This window comes from Solanum tuberosum, unplaced genomic scaffold, assembly GCF_000226075.1.
Source record: "Solanum tuberosum cultivar DM 1-3 516 R44 unplaced genomic scaffold, SolTub_3.0 scf00052, whole genome shotgun sequence".
In the NCBI taxonomy this organism is placed as follows: domain Eukaryota; kingdom Viridiplantae; phylum Streptophyta; class Magnoliopsida; order Solanales; family Solanaceae; genus Solanum; species Solanum tuberosum.
In genome coordinates, this window is record NW_006238977.1 from 371326 (window position 1) to 387866 (window position 16541).

Below are 16541 nucleotides of genomic sequence, written 5' to 3' on the forward strand. Positions count from 1 at the left end.
CTCATATTGATGTATTCACTAATCACAAGAGCCTTCAATATGTGTTCACTAAGAAAGAGCTTAATCTCTGACAAATGAGGTGGTTAGAATTACTCAAAGATTATGACATGAGTATTCTTTATCACCCATATAAGGCTAATGTGGTTGCTGATGATTTAAGCAGGTTGTCTATAGGTAGTGTGTCAGAAGTGAAAGAAAAGCATGACCAAGATCCCATTTTGCTTGAATTGAAGGTAAATGTTCATAAGAAAAAAGTATTAGCTTTTGAACAAGGGGGAGATGGTGTATTGAGATATCAAGGTAGATTGTATGTACCAATGGTGGATGGACTTCAAGAGAGGATCATGGAGGAAGCTCATGGCTCCTGATATTCCATTCATCCAGGTTCCACAAAGATGTATCGTGACTTGAGAGAGGTGTATTGGTGGAATAGTATGAAGAAGGGAATTGCAGAATTTGTTGCTAAATGTCCAAATTGCCAAAGAGTTAAAGTAGAGCATCAAAGGCCCGATGGTTTGGCTCAGAATATAGAACTTCCAGAATGGAAGTGGGAGATGATTAATATGGACTTCATCACAAGTTTAACAAGGTCTCACATGCAGCATGATTCTATTTGGGTGATTGTCGACAGAATGACAAAATCAGCCCACTTTTATCCGGTAAAGACTACTCATTCAGTAAAAGATTATGCTAAGTTGTATATTCAAGAGGTGGTAAGACTTCATGGGGTTCTGGTCTTCATTATTTCAGACAGAGGTGCGCAATTTACTGCGAAGCTTTGCAAGTCATTCCAAAAAGGCTTGGGTTCAAAGGTGAACTTAAGTACTGCCTTTCTTCCTTAGACAGATGGGCAAGCAGAGCGCACTATTCAGACCTTAGAATATATGTTGAGGACCTGTGTGATTGATTTCAAAGGTAATTGGGATGATCACCTACCTCTTATCGAGTTTGCTTACAACAATAGTTACCACTCGAGTATCCAAATGGCTCCTTACGAAGCTCTTTATGGGACAAGATGCACATCTCCTATTGGATGGCTTGAAGTTGGTGAAGCAGGGTTGATAGGACCAGATTTGGTTCATCAAGCTATGGAGAAGGTGAAAGTGATTCAAGAGAGGTTGAAAATGGCACAGAGTCGTCAGAAATCCTACACCGATGTTAGGAGAAGTGAGTTAGAGTTCGAAGTGGATGATTGGGTCTACTTGAAAGTTTCACCCATGAAGGGTGTTATGAGATTTGGTAAGAAGGGAAAGCTTAGTCCCCGGTATATTGGCCCTTACAGAATATCCAAGAGGGTTGGCAAAATAGCTTATGAGTTAGAGCTACCACAAGAGTTACCAGCAGTTCATCCGGTATTTCACATCTACATGTTGAAGAAGTGCATGGGATATCCTTCATTGATCATACCAACTGAAAATATTGGGATCAAATATAGCTTATCTTATGGGGAGATTCCTATTCAGATTCTAGATCGCCAAGTTCGCAAGTTGAGAACAAAAGAGGTAGCATCAGTCAAAGTCCTTTGGAGGAACCAATTTAATTTGGTGAGGAAGCTACTTGGGACGCTGAAGAGGATATGAAGAAGAGATATCCATATCTCTTCGAATCCAGAGAAAGTGCAGACCAAGGTACTAATTTTCTTCGTAGTACTCTTTAAATTTTGAGTGAGCATGTTGTTTGTTTGCCTTTGCTTGTTGGGTGTTTGAACTTGATGTTACCACCCTTAGCCTAGCAGAGTAGTCTCATTCGAGGAAGAATGTTCCCAAGGGAGAGATATTGTAACATCTCGCAATTTGAAGTAACAAGGAAGAAGCTTATAATTGGAAATAGTAATTTTTCGAAAGAATGGAAATCTGGAAATTTGTTTAAGTTAAGAAAAGTTGAGTTTTGGTCAACTTCAAATAGCCATAACTCCTAGCTCAGGATGAGTTAGGTGTACTTCCAAATATGGTTGGACAGCTGTTGGAATGATCTTTCCAACTTCGCCAAGTTAGTGTAATTCCGAGTTCATATGAGTAAGTTATGCCCTTCAGAAGTTGGATTGTTCGAATAAGGAAAGTCCAATTCGGATTTTGGAAGGGTAGTTTGGTCTTTTCCTTACCCAACTTAATTAATTCATTTTTAGGAGTTTAATTGGGGTATATTCAGATTTTAGTCAGTTTTAGAAAAGTGATTTTCACGGTAGGGCTTGGAGAAAGGAGAAAAGAGGAGAAAGGAGGAGAACGTTCAAGATTCGTTCAAGATTCATCGAGATTAGCTTGTGGATTTCGTCGGGGGTGATCCCTACAAGTTATGTGAGATCACGTAGCATTGGGTCCATTCACCAACACGCCAAACTTGTTTAATTCAGCGATTTTCATCCTAAAAGAGTTAGAATTTGATGTTCTGGAGTTGTGTTCTTGAATTGTTTTCATTCTTGAACTTACATGTGATTGATGGGTTTTCTTGAGACGTGTTAGCAATGTTAAGAGTTGTCTCGAGTTAGATTCTAGTGTACATGTGTTGGGTATCTGAATCTAAGAAAGTATTGAGAAAAGGAATCGATTTAAAATGATTTAGGATCAGAAAACGAGTTGAAAAACTTGTCAGACGCACCTGGGGAGGGCCAGGCGCGTTGCGCCCCCATAGCGCCAGGAGGCTGGGGCGGTGCACCTACAGTGCATCCAAAGTGAGCCCCAGAAAGATGGGGCCTGGCGCGGCACTCCCCGGATGCGCTAGGATCGTTGTTTTTCACCCAATTTTTGTCATTTAGTCCGTTTAAGCCTTTCTAAAGTGTATTAACACTTCCGATTGATTGTAACTACTATAAATGACTTCTAAACATCTAGAAATCATCCAGAAACATGAATCATAACCTTGAATCCATAAATTCAAATTCAAAGAAAGTTAAGAGCCAAGTTTAGGAAGTTCTTAGAGTGTTTTCAACAAGTCTTTTGCAAATGCTTTTTACTTTGTTTTAAGTCTTAAAGTTCAAGTTGAGTAAAGAGTAAAGAATAAAGCTTGAAGTTCATTTCTTCAAAAGTATATGGGTAATATGTATTCCCAAAGGGTTTAAAATGTTTTCATATTTAAACAAGAAAGGAAACCTCGATTTCCAAAGAGCCTTTGGGCTAGTTTTCAGAAAAGAGTAATCTCTTTCTAAATGAAGCAAGAGAGGAAACTTTTGATTTCCAAGATAGCCTTTGAGCTAAATTTTTGAGCACTAATCCCAAATCACAGAAGAAGTATGTTTTTAAACATAAGAGCTAATATTATAATTTTCGGAGTAGTATTGAGCACCGATATGGGGGACAGTTGTGACAACTCACAGCCCCCATAAACCATGTAGCCACCATGGATAGAAAATGGTCATACTTTTAGATGATTACTTTAGTGCTTGTTAGCATACACTAGTGGATCCACTTAGTGAGTTAGGTTCTATACCCCCGGCAAGGTATAGGACGGTCCTTGGCAGTGTGAGGTAAAACGTTGTATCATCACTATAGCTCTTAAGTGATGGTTGTCGGTTAGAGAAACTCCCACAACAGTATTTTGTATTTTTATATACAAACAGAGTTCATATTGTATCTTTGCATACATACAAAGTTATTAATGTATTTCTAAATACACAGAGTTGACATCATGTTTCAAACAACTTTTCCTTATATTGCACTTGTTTTTAAACTGCTTTATATTGAAATGAGTTCAATTATGTTCAGTTGAGTTGAACCAGGTAAGTTCTTCAGTTCCTTTCAGATTCTTTTCAAGCTTAAGTTGTGTTTAGCATTCCAACTCGCATACTCGTACATTCAATGTACTGATTCCAGTTGGCCTGCATCGTCTTATGATGCAGACGCATGTAACCATGATCAGCATCTAGCGGATCGTTGATCCAGTTGAGCTTCAGAGTTGTTTGTAAGCCTCCTTGCTTTCCAGAGGATCCCCTTTTTCATTACTTTATCATTTTAGTTCATTAGGATGTTGGAGGTCTTGTCCCGGCATCCATCTAAGTTATTAGAGGCTTCATAGATAGACAGTCAGTTTGTTCATTTGTCTTTACTTTGTTATTGGCTTATGTTCTGAATTGAGTTACCACTTTGGCTAAGTTAAATATTTATTTCTAAACATTATGAGTTCAGTTTGAGACAGTTGAGTTATTTAGCATACGAATCCTTTTCTTAATGCTTAAAGTCTTCCGTTGTGTAAGTAAGCCAGGCCAAGGGTTCGCTTGCGGCCAACAATGGTTCTTGAATGCTGGCCACGTTCAGGGTGTAGGTTCGGGGCATGATAGAAATAGCAAAATCTAAAACATTGCAAGTTATGCTTAAGTTGTGAGTTTTGATAGCCAACTTCAAATGACCATAACTTTCAGTACAGGATGAGCTAGGTGGCCCATAAGATATGAAATGAAAGGTCTTGGAATCCTCTTTCCAACTCCACCGAGTTTGCTACATTGCTAGTACGGGCCCAACATTTTATATTTTCAAGTTGTAGATGTTCTGCATAATCATTTGATGACGAAGGATAGCAACGAACAATAAAAAAATGGTTCAAAAGTGGCACATCAAAAAATAATAAAGCTAAAATTGCATATGTTGATATGATTGACTCAAGAAAAAGACAATTATGTGCAAAAGTTGATCAATGATAGATGCCAAAATAGAATCAATATAGACAGTCAATGAAAGATCACAGCATTAGCTACCGTGCTTTTTAAAGGTAAATTTAACTACAGCCTACGGGGCTAAAAATGACAAATCATATTTAAGTTGTAACAATTAGCCAAAGTACTTACTCCAACCCTCAATTAATGAGAGAAATGTTTGTCTGAACCTATAACAACATAACTATAGATACTGGTGTTATTCTTAAGACAATTAGGCATTCCATACATGAAAAATAAGATAACACCAGTAATGACTAACAAAATTGCTTATCTAATCCTCAGATCTTAGACATAGATAACTTGAGAATTTAACTAAATCGGTTCTCTGTTATTTCCACGTAGATCATCTCCTTCTAACTCATATTGTTAGTGAACCTTGAAATGAGACGTATAGTGAGATAGAAGTAGCATAATTTTTTTTCCAATCTAGTTGTAAGAATAGCATAAATGAACAATATACTGCATTTCTCTTATTCTTTATGGTTATGATGTTACACACTATAATAGACATTTGTCAACAGTAAGAATAGGAACGAGGCTTTGAGTTTGCTTCGTCTTGAAACCTGTAAATCAGCAAGTGTTTTATGCTTTTAGCTTTAAGAAACATAAGAACGTGCTTTTATCTCATCATCCTCACATATTTTACCTTTTCTTCTCATATTCACATGTATTTAGCTACCAATGCTAAGAACAATAAAATGTCGCACTTGCCCTTTTTCTTTATATTTTATTTATGCACCGTATATCTCTCTTCTAGTTGCATCTCAGGAAGCAGCTCATTGCAATTCCTCACCTTAGCACATCTACATAAATGTTTACTTACCTATTTTTTGCCAACACTTAAACAGAAGTGATCAAATCTAATATGCACTAAATATAATATACAACACCATAATCTTCACTAATCACTATCAGTACACTAAACAGAACACTATGGTTCCTTTTGAACAAAAAGGGGCCAAAATTTGAAGACCCTGAAAAAAGTATGTGAGATTGTACCTGAAGGACTTGAAAATCAAGAGAATCTGAAATCAACCCTTCCCATAGTTTAGCTTACTTTTTGTTCTGTCTCTAAACCTTGATTGTTTTCTGCCACATTAGCTAAGTCGAGGTATAGTTATAAAAGTGAACAAGGATCCAAAAGTATTAGTTGTAACGTATATCAAACGTCTTTAATCGCAAAGGAGTTAAATCCATAAGAACTCGAAATAAAAGTAGGTGATCATCAAATGCTCAAAACTATCCTAAGATACTACTCACAGTTCAAAACATGTAATATACAACCAAATGACATAAGCATAATTACAAATTCAATATCAACAAAGAAACTGAATTTGTCTATTGCATGAATAGAAATACCATTTCGATTATTCCCTTTGTTGACGACCAATAATTGGGGAAAAGACATTGAAGATACGAACTTTCATTTTGATTCACCCATTTGGTCAGAAAGAAATTTGAATGGAAAAGTCAAATTTTCAGCCATGTATTACCCCTTATTAGAAATGACCCATTTTTATTTTCCCTTTAATTAGAAACAAAAATCCAACTGTCATTCTCAGTTTATCATTTGAGCACAAAGAAAATTGAAGAGAGAAGAAGAACAAAGGGAAAAAGAAATACCTTAAACAACAACAACACTTTCAGAAGATGGAAGATGAAAAGAGAAAGCCAAGATCTATGTATAATCAACAAGAAAATAAAGACACATCTGACATTTCATAATACAAATGTCTCTCGAAAAATGCATGAAAAATTTATAGCCAATGAAATTGGGCCACAAACAATAAAATATTAAATGCATCATAGTACAATATAAATAGCTTTTGGTCCAATTCTTTAATGCAGTGCTCGTCCAAGAAGTCCCATTTATATTGAAAAACATCCTTTCAGTGAGGCAATTATTATATGAATTGTTAACATAATTCTATAAGTAATAAGTTGGCAAATATTAAATAAAGATAAGAGTTAGAACCATAGAATTTGACCCAAGAAGTTGAAGACTTGATATATCCCATTTTAATATGCTCTTAGTAATGCTTGAAACTAAAATTTAAAAAGAAATAAAAACGAATTTGTAACTCACTTTGTTCAACACTTATCACTATTAATTCTTATTTTTAACAAAGTACAAAAGATGTTAAAGTGGGTAAAGTAATATATATTTTAAAAAATTATACTTTTTATCATCAATATTCAATTTTTGTATAGAAATTTTAACTGATAATTTATTCTTGATAAAAATTTGGGGGCCTAAGGCAAAAGCCTTATTTTCCAAAGTATAGAGCCGCCACTGAGTAAGCCCAGAGAAAAAACTCAGATTCCAAAATCTAATTTTGGAAGAAGAAGAGGTATTTACACCTATAGTAATAACATTTAACTTGTATGGAGATATAATTTAGTCTCATCAATATAGATATTAACATTTACAACAGTTTACAGGCCTAAAAATGATGCAAAATTGAAAAATATTATCTATAAGGCATGCAGTACAATTAATGGAATATGTGTTGGTCCTTCAAAAGTCTCAATTCTAATACAAAGTATATTAACCAAAAATTAAATGCTTTGGTAAATCACTGAAATAATTTATGACTGGAAAAACTGAAATAATTTATAACAAAAATGAAGAGATTAGTTTACGAAATTTACTGTCTCTACAGGTCAAACCTATCAAACCAAAATTCAACTGAAATTTATCAAATTTCTATACTAAGAAGAATCATTTACGCGGTTATCATCTGAAACCATGAATTACCGACATCATTCTCAACATAGCCGCAAAAGTTATGACAATACTAATATAAACCTTAGGTACAAAATTATAACTTAAAATTCAATGCTTTAGCAAAACCACAATAAAAGTGAAAATCATAGAATATAGATAAAGAAAAAAGGAACATCTCTTCAAATTGTGCGACATGTGCAGAAATAACACAGAAAGAGGAATCAACTTATAAAGTTAAAGTAAATCCGTATAGAGATAAATCACAGGAATAATGACTAATATTCTTGAAATACTTTTAAATAGGAAGAGACAATGATTTTACAATGAATTTAGGCATTAGAACTGTTGGGGGAAAAGTTGCATGTGTTCCCAATTCTTGGCAACCTTCATCAACTTCGTCATCATTTCGATGACCTAGCTTATCACTGTCTTCCACTAAAACATTAAAAAGCTTCTATAATGAAACATTTTCGAAGAATTGAGGAAACTATTGGAGGATATAAAAAGACATTATGTAACAATGATTAAGAACTGAATGCCTGAGAAGCAGAGAAATTGGAACTTCAATCCACCAACTTCATTACTATGATTGAGAGAAAGAATAACAAAGTAAAATTTGAAAAGGTGAGCAGAGATGGAGAGTTCAATGTTGGCCAGAAGAAAACCCTCTCAAATAAATTTTCAATATCACGAGAACTATAAATTTTATTAACAAAGACACGCGGGGACTTAAAAGAATTTACATGCCAGGTTATAATTAATACTTTATGTATTATCAAAGATAGTACAATACTTGTTTAATAAAGTGGGCCCTAACATAGCACAACTTGAATTACATTTGGAACAACTTTTTGGAGCTGTGTTCGTCCTTTCCAACTCCCTCTTCTAAATAAGGGTTAATCAATTAATAATTGTACCAACAACACTGTGAGTTGTACTAAAAACCTTGATAAGTTTGATCGGTCATTGAACATCTTTTTTATCGTGTATTATACTTCTTTCTCATCAAACACGTGTAAATGCTCACTAATTTTTTTCCCTTCATTTGCATAGCATTGTTTTCTTTCATTGATTTCTCGGTTTATAAATATTTTCGTAATTTCTCTCTCTAAAATTATGTAATTTTTCTTTTTAATGGTTCTCATTCTTTAACTGATATTAAGAAATTTATCATTCAAATTGTGAGCTATTTATGTTTTTTTTTTAGGTTTTAAGGCAATCTTTCTTTAGTTATAGCACTTTCATTGTCTGTAATTGCCATTTGTTCTTCTGGGTAGTTTTCTAGAATTTTTCTGATATGCTTATTCAATATTCATGTTTGAATTGAGATACTAAGGTGCAATCTTATGTGATGTATTACAAATTATGTGTTCTGTCTTTTAATTGTATATTGCTTGGTTAACTTAATTTAAAAATTGGGGTTCGATAGTATGTTTGAACGAACTAAAACACTTTTTCATTTCTTTTCCCGATAGATTTTCTACAACATACTCTCCTGTTAATTATGAAGATTCTGGGTCAATAATGATTTTTTTTGGCTTCTGTTGCTGAGTATAAGCGTTAATATGGTTGGAAGTATATGCTTGAACCTGAAAATATTTATATATTCCTTTTATATTTTCAGTAGTGCAAAATATTTATTTGTTAGAGTTTGAACTTCCAAGATACTACTAGTGTTTTCACTGTTATTTAATATCCACGACCACTTTCTCAAACTTTTTTTTGCATTATTTACTTTAGCAATTCCTCACTTACACATTTGATATTTACATGATTTTTCTAGTGTGGGGTGATTATTATCATAAGAACAACAAATCTGAAGGGATGGATCATTGTAAAATAGAGCAAACCAGGTCAATGTGAGACTCATAACCTTTCTCTTATTCTTTGTTGTAGGATATGATATGCTTAAAATCCTTCGGACGTCAATCACTGCAACTTTAGAAAAAGAGACACGTTGTATATTTCATGTATTTTTAAAAATATAGACAAGGAGAGTAAGAGAAGGAGATATGAGCCAGGAACAATGAAATTACTACATTCTCAGTGTTCCAAAATGATATGCGCTTAAGGATCACGCATTGGTGAACATCTCATTTCTATATTTATTCATATTTACTCTAGACTGGACATCACTTCATGTACTTAAATAATGATTGCATTGGTATTAATCTACAAAGTGTAGTCATCTAGAAAGTGAGTACTAGATATCTATGGAAAACATAAAATAAATAAAAAAACTCATTAGTTTTTCAGTTACATGCTTACACATGGGAAAATCAAGACTAGGGATTAAGATATAGAGGGCGGTTGTGAATTAGTTATATTTACTAAGAGCCACAAAATAAGTAACTTTTTGTGTTCATTATGGTTGTGTTGACACATTATAGGACCTAATCCAGAGAGCAAATATACCTCTGAAGAAAATATTGGAAACTAGATATAAGATGTAGAATCTCTTAATAGTGTGAGATCTTTCGAGAAAAACCTTACGATCATGGAAGACAATATCACATTCATTTTCAAGCTTTATGCAGATCTGAACTTTATTACAGTGGACCTTTGTGTTTGGGGTTCATAGTTGCTCTGGTGAAGATGAAACATCAGTTTTCCCTATTAGGCTTCATTTTACTTTAAATTAAAATTCATTCACTAACTTCTAATTTTTTGAAAAGTATTGTTTCAATGTGTTAATAAAGTTCTTCAAATATGTCGATTCTCTATTTTCAAGTTATTCAATATATATTGTATCATTCATTTTCAGATCCTGAATAAATATTTAGATTCAACTCGCACTAATATTTACCCTTATATATAAGTGAGAAAAAGAAGGACGAACACTACAATCAATAATTGTAGAAAAGTCAGACAGATGCCAGACACGAACTTTGCCAACCGGGAAGAGCGTTATCTAGCTTCTTCAAGTAATGGCTCCACTTAGGACTATCACTTTGGATATGGTATTTGTACTTGAATATTCCACTGTCTCTCAGGTTACTTTTGCTCCTTCATGTTAGTACTGAAAACATAGATAACACACCAACCACATTTGCAAATCAATTTCTGAATCCAATATTGTTCATCATCTAACACATTAAAAATTCAACACTAACTTATTGATCAATTGTACATTTGTAGCTTCTGATTTTCTTGTTTACTGTATCATTGTGTAACAAGTAAGTTTTTTTCTTTTTGGAAGACTGTGTTATGGTCATATTTCTATGTCATTTTTGAGTTGTCCAAGTACCTTCTAAATTTCTCGATCTATCATCTCCACTACACCAACCCCATTTGCAGATCAATCTGAATCTAATAATATTCATAATCTAACACATTCAAAAATCAACACTAACTTATTGATAAATTGTACATTTGTAGCTTCTGATTTCCTTGATTACTATATCATTGTGTAACAAGTAAGTTTTTTTCTTTCCGGAAGACTGTGTTATGGTCATATTTCTATGTCATTTTTGAGTTGTCCAAATACCTTCTAAATTACTCGATCTATCATCTCCAATATTCTCTCTTTATTATAAATTTCTCTATGTGCACACATATTCAACATCTAACACATTCAAAAATCTACACTAACTTATTGATCAATTGTACATTTGTAGCTTCTTATTTTCTTGTTTACTGTACCATTGTGTAACAGGTATGTTTTTTTCTTTTTGGAAGACTGTGTTATGGTCATATTTCTATGTCATTTTTGAGTTGTTCAACTACCTTCTAAATTTCTCGATCTATGATCTCCACTACACCAACCACATTTGCAGATCAATTTCTGAATCTAATATTGTTCATCATTTAACACTTTCAAAAATCAACACTAACCTATTGATCAATTGTACATTTGTAGCTTCTAATTTTCTTGTTTACTGTATCATTGTGTACCAAGTAAGTATTTTTGTTTTTGGAAGACTGTGTTATGGTCATATTTCTATGTCATTTTTGAGTTGTCCAAGTACCTTCTAAATTACTCGATCTATCATCTCCACTACACCAAACCCATTCGCAGATCAATCTAAATCTAATACTGTTCATATACTATTGGGGTAGTGGAGATGATAGGTCGAGTAATTTCGGACCAATACGGACCTCACTGCCTGGTGAAAAATAATTTCGACTCCCAACTCGTTTTATTTATTTCTTTAAGGGTATTTTAGTCCTAAAAACCCTTAGAAGGTCATCTAAATTGCCCTAAACGAGTAGAAAATCAGGTTTCAAATCAAACTGTCTCATTCACTCCAAAGATTGTATGCTCAAGAAAATCAAGAAAAGCTAAGGCTAGGGTTCTTCTTTCCAGATTTTTCCTTCTAGTTCTTCAAGAAGATGTTCTTTCAAGTATGTAAGCTTCCATAGTGTTGGGTTTGTTCACCCACATGCCAATCATGTTAATTCAGCTTTAAATTCGTTCTAAAAGTTGAAGCTTTGATGTTCTTGTTATGTATTCATGAATTTGCTTTCATTTTTGAATTGGGTTGAGATTGAGGAGTTCTTGAGGTTAATGTGTCGATTTATAGAGTGGTTAGAGTTAGATTCTAGTGTACATGTGCTGGGTATCTAAATCTAAAGAGAGATTGAGAAATAGAATCGAATTTAGGCAAATTGGGGTTGGGAAACGAAGAAGGAGAAAGTCGAGTGAGATCTGGCACGCAAGTTCGCGTCGCGGACTTGCTCCCCCAGTGAGCTAAAAAGTGCCCCATGTCACGGTTAGGACGCGGACCCCTCGGTCTCAAAATTTAATTTTGCGAGTATTATTTTAAACCATCTCCGCGTCGCACACTTGTTCCAAGATGGTGATTTCATGACTTTTCTCATGTTTAGCTATCAACAATCTTTCCTAAACATCATGAAACCTTTCCTATCACAAATCAGAACCTTGAACCCATAATTCAAATTCAAGGTAGAATTAAAAGTTAAGTCTTGAGAGTTCTTTCGAACATTTTGAGAAAGTCCCTTCTAGTCCTTTTGATGAGTCTTCTACAAATTCTAATAACTTGTTACAAGACTCGAGCAAGTGAGTATGAGTGAGAAGAATGTATTCATGAGTCCTCTTTATCATTACAATATCCTTCATATCATGAACCATAACTCTTGAATTCATAATTCACATTGAAGAGAGAGTTAAGAGTAGAGTTCAAGAAAGCCTTTGAGTTTAATTGTGAATCCTTGAGATCAACTATTGATTTGAACTAAGTTTTGAGGAAGTAAGTAAGAGAATGAGAAGAGTCGTATACGCTTGTTCCATATTGATATTTTGACCCTTGAGTCGAGTCGTTCATGCCCATAACTTCCGCATGAACTCCATCAGTTTAGTATCTTTGAAAGGAGTAGTATCTTCAAGTCCTAAGTCTTGAGTATCGGGTTCCTAATCATGGGACTATTACATGTTACCCATGAAGTCTTTGAGTTGAATTGTTCATGACCATAATTCCGCATGAACCCTATAAGTCGAGCAGTCTTGAGATGAGAAGTATCTTTGAGTCCTTGAGTTGAGTAGTTCATGCTCATAATTCCGCATGAACCCTCTGAGTGGAGCATTCTTGAAATTAGTAGTATCATTGAAATTCTTGAGTTGCAAGTATTTGAGTTCTATCTATGGTTATTGAAAACCTTGCATTGAGTCTTTCACGTCCATAATTCGGCATGAACCACATTTTAAGAAGTCTTTTACGAATGTTTAACTTTGTTTTAAGACTTAAGCTTTGAAGTTGAGTAAAGAGTAAGAGTAAAGTTCATTTTCTTAAAATGATATATGGGAAATAAGTATTCCCAAGAGTAAATGTTTTCACATTTAAGATGAGAGGAAACTGAGATTTCCAAAAGAGTTTTGAGCAAGAAAGGGAACATCGATTCCAAGAGAGCTTTTAAGCTAAGTTTTGAGTAATTATCTCAAACCAAAGAAAGAAGTTGTTTTAAAAACATATGAACTAAGTATATTTTTGGGAGTAGTATTGATCACAGATATGGGGATGCGAGTTCATATTAACTGAAGTCTCCATAAACCATGTAGCCATCATGGGTTTTTAATGGGTCATACTTTTTAAATGATCACATAAGTTAAGCTAGTAGATCCACTAAGTTAAGTGTTCTATATAACGGCAAAGTATAGGATAGTTCTGGCAGCCTGTGCAAGACGCTGTATCATCACTTAGGCTCATAGTGGTGGTTGTCGGTTAGAAAAAATCCCACATGAAATATATTACTTTATTATATAAGTAAAGTTGAGTTTTTTATTGTCATTTTCTTTAACGAACTAAGTTGTTTTTACTGTTTTACAGTTTTCCATATATATTGCATCGTTTATTGTTGCTTTATATTGAGTTGAGTATCTAATCTCTGAGTAGAGTATCGTATCCTTGAGTACTTCTGAGTTGAGTATGTTTGAGTAGTTCTGAGTATTCTTGAGTATTCCTTGAGTTGAGTAAGTTTGAGAAGAGGTAAGTATGTTTCCTTTTTATCAATTTTCAAGCTTATGTTTATGCTTTAGAATTCCTCTTACATGCTCGTACATTCCACGTACTGAACCATTTGGCCTGCATCTTCTCATGATGCACACATAGGTATTCAGGATAATCAACAGGAGCTTCGTTGATACATCCGAGAGTTCGAGTTAGCTATGGTGAGCCTCCTTGTTTCCGGAGGATTTCATTACTTTCAGTTTAGTCAGGATGTCGTAGGTCTTGTCCCAACTTCCATCTTTATCAGTTAGAGGCTTCATAGATAGTTAGTATAGTTGAGAATTTTGTATTATTCATTTATTTTGTTAAATGTTTTAAAGAATTAAGTTGCCTATTTTGGGGCTAGTTGAATATATTTTATTATTCAGAGTTTTCATTCGAGTTAAAGTTTGAATTTAAGTTTTATGAAGTTTTATTTCAGTTTTAAGCTTTTGCATGCTTAAGTTAGTCTTCCGCTTGTAGTCAACCAGGATGAGGGTTTGCTTGGGTACAAGCAATGGTTCTTAAATGCCGAACACGTCCAGGGTGTAGACTCGGGTCGTGACACTAACACATTCAAAAATCAACACTAACTTATTGATCAATTGTACATTTGTAGCTTCTGATTTTCTTGTTTACTGTATCACTGTGTAACAACTAAGTTTTTTTCTTTTCGGAAGACTATGTTATGGTCATATTTCTATGTCATTTTTGAGTTGTCCAAGTACCTTCTAAATTACTCGATCTATCATCTCCACTACACCAACCCCATTTGCAGATCAATTTCTGAATCTAATATTATTCATTATCTAACACATTCAAAAATCAACACTAACTTATTGATTAATTGTACATTTGTAGCTTCTGATTTTCTTATTTACTGTATCATTCTGTAACAAGTAAGTTATTTTCTTTTTGGAAGACTGTGTTATGGTCATATTTTTATGTCATTTTTGAGTTGTCCAAGTACCTTCTAAATTACTCAATCAATCATCTCCACTACAGCAATCCCATTTGCAGATCAATCTGGATTTAATTCTGTTCATAATCTAACACATTAAAAAATCAACACTAAGTTATTGATCAATTGTACATTTGTAGATTCTGATTTTCTTGTTTACTCTATCATTGTGTAACAGGTAAGTTATTTTATTTTTGAAAGACTGTGTTATGGTCATATTTCTATGTCATTTTTGAGTTGTCCAAGTACCTTCTAAATTACTCGATCTATCTTCTCCACTACACCAACCCCATTTGCAAATCAATTTCTGAATCTAATACTGTTCATTATCTAACACATTCAAAAATCAACACTAACTTATTGATCAAGTGTACATTTGTAGCTTCTGATTTTCTTATTTACTATATCATTGTGTAACAGGTAAGTTATTTTATTTTTGAAAGACTGTGTTATGGTCATATTTCTATGTCATTTTTGAGTTGTCCAAGTACCTTTTAAATTACTCGATCTATCATCTCCACTACACCAATCCCATTTGCAGATCAATCTGAATCTAATTCTGTTCATAATCTAACACATTCAAAAATCAACACTAACTTATTGATCAATTGTACATTTGTAGCTTATGATTTTCTTGTTTACTATATCCTTGTGTAACAAGTAAGGTTTTTTGTTTTTGGAAGACTATGTTATGGTCATATTTCTATGCCATTTTTGAGTTGTCCAAGTACCTTCTAAATTACTCGATCTATCATCTCCACTACACCAACCCCATTTGTAGATCAATTTCTAAATCTTATACTGTTCATCATCTAACACATTCAAAAATCTACACTAACTTATTGATCAATTGTACATTTGTAGCTTCTGATTTTCTTGTTTACTGTATCATTATGTAACGAGTAATTTTTTTTTTTTGGAAGACTGTGTTATGGACATATTTCTATGTCATTTTTGAGTTGTCCAAGTACCTTCTAAATTACTCGAACTATCATCTCCAATATATCAACCCCATTTGCAGATCAATTTCTGAATATAATACTGTTCATCAACTAACACATTAAAAAATCAACACTAACTTATTGATCAATTGTACATTTGTAGCTTCTGATTTTCTTGTTTACTATATCATTGTGTAACAAGTAATTTTTTTTGTTTTTGGAAGACTGTGTTATGGTCATATTTCTATGTCATTTTTGAGTTGTCCAAGTAGCTTCTAAATTACTCGATCAATCATCTCCACTATTTTCTGTTTGTTATAAATTTATCTATATGCATGCATGTACCACCATATTTATACTTTTTTTAGAATATATTTTTTTCCGGTCTTATTATATTAGATATAACAAAAATTTGTATCATCAAAATTATTTTAAAAAATGATCTGACTTGTAGGCTTCAATTGATTTATTGTTACTTACATGCGTACATTTTGATATTTTCTTGGGAAGAAATCAGGGTGGTCGTTCTTTTGTTTTACCAGCACCTAATGTACTATTTATTTTGTGAGCTCTCCAATATTTAACATATTCGATATTTAACCTCTTGATAAAGTTTCGAAAAGTGATACTAAGACAGGTTCTTGATATTCTTTTTGGGTGATCCTTATATAATGCTGAAAATGTCAAGGCGGCTATATCAATCTGGAGACAATTATGTGTTCGTATTTTTTCCAGGTGAATCTTATGTCTATTAAAATTGTTATTGGTCTGCCTCTAAGAACCAAAGGCATTGCATTAAAAGAATCCATTTTCCATGCTTAAC